Here is a 1,501-nt window from a genome sequence, read left to right as displayed (position 1 = left end):
CTACAACAAAGACATATCTGGACCCAAATGTCAATGGTGTCAAATGGGGTTGAGAAACCCTGTTTTATATGATGGGGAAAGGACAAGGCTCTTCCTGACTGCATCTGCCAGGCCCATCCCTTTCCCTTGCTTGCTATTTCAGGTACCGAGAAGCCTGGGCCCTTCCCTGGCCCATACCTTCAGGATACTTGTAGTTCTGAGTGATGTCCTCACAGCGGTCACTGCCCACACCCTTGGTGCTGATGTTGTTGCCAACGTACTTTGTGTTGGAGTCAGTCAACTCCAGTTTCCCATCCTCACAGCACTTCCAGACCACACATGAGGCATTTATGGCAGCAAAAAGGTCTGACACTGCTGGGGTCAGCCTCAGCGTCCCCTCCTTGACTGCTCTGACCGGCACGAGATCACAGAACCCCAGGACTGAGGGAGAAAAAGGTTGGTGAGTATGGGAGCCGTGCCTAGACCTCCGCTCAGTTCAGAACTGCATCACCTCAGTCCCCATCCTCTAGCCTATTTTCCTTCCCCAAGGACCAGCGTCAGAGGTGAGCACTAGGCAGGGTTTCTGAGAGAGTCACAGAGGTGAAACTATTTAGTCATCAACTATTTAGTGATAAAACTTTTTGGTCATGGCCCCTGGCAGGAGCCCTCTCAGGAACTGGACAGGCAGAAGCTCAGAGGGCCACACTTAGAGTGAGGAGCTCTCAAGCCAGCTTTACCATGGATATGACAGGAATAGGGCCACCTTTCTTGAGCACTTACTAGGTGCCAGGCTCTGTGCCATTTCTGTTCCTGGGTGAGGAAGAGCTATCTTTCTGTGGGTCCTGACGCTTCCTGGGCTTGAGCCTATCCGGATACCCTCTTCATCCACGTCCAGAACTTCAGAACCCCCTGCTGCAAGCCCCTGGCCTAGCACAGTCACTTGCCATCTTAAGATCCTCTGCCCTTCACTGTGACCCAACTCCCTCACCCGCGGCTCTAAAGTGCCTCATCTCCCTACAGCCTTGTAGCCAGGATGGCAGGCACCTCTACTCCCATGAGCCCACTGGCATCAGGTCAGCTTTCTGCTGGCTGCTGTCATGCCTTGTGCTTCTACTGTTTTCGAGGATGCAGACCCCTTTGGGACTGCCTGCTGCTCCCGAGTCCTCTCCAGGGGATTTCTTCAGCTCTGTGCAGCCCTGCGTGGTCCTGGACCCACCCCTAGGCTTTACCTCTACCTCCATTAGGAGCACTTGAGTGCAGAATCTGCCATCCATCATAACCCTGGGGCAAGGCAGGCCGTGTCATCCAGCACTCTGTGGAAGTCTGGAAGATCCTGAATGTAGCAAAGAGAAAAATTCAAGTGGGAAGGAAAAGGAGTGCTGAAGAGGTTCTGGAAACGCAGCCTGGCAGAGTTGTTGTTGTTCCAGTGGGATGGGAGGTCACTGTGTCAAAGTGGCTGTGGCACTCCCAGGAAGGGGCGTGCACACCACCACTGACCATCAGCGCAGCCTCTAAGAGTCCT

At 53.7% G+C, this 1,501-nt stretch overlaps 1 protein-coding gene across 1 annotated transcript in view; it reads right to left on the bottom strand.

The window, feature by feature from the left end:
* Window positions 1-1,501, bottom strand: part of EPB42 (erythrocyte membrane protein band 4.2) — a 38,463-nt gene that overhangs the window by 18,119 nt on the left and 18,843 nt on the right. The window lies entirely within an intron of this gene.

Source organism: Mandrillus leucophaeus, unplaced genomic scaffold (genome assembly GCF_000951045.1).
Source record: "Mandrillus leucophaeus isolate KB7577 unplaced genomic scaffold, Mleu.le_1.0 Scaffold35, whole genome shotgun sequence".
Classification (NCBI taxonomy): Eukaryota; Metazoa; Chordata; class Mammalia; order Primates; family Cercopithecidae; genus Mandrillus; species Mandrillus leucophaeus.
Note: the sequence above shows the minus strand (reverse complement) of the source record. Positions and strands in the feature narration are given on the sequence as shown.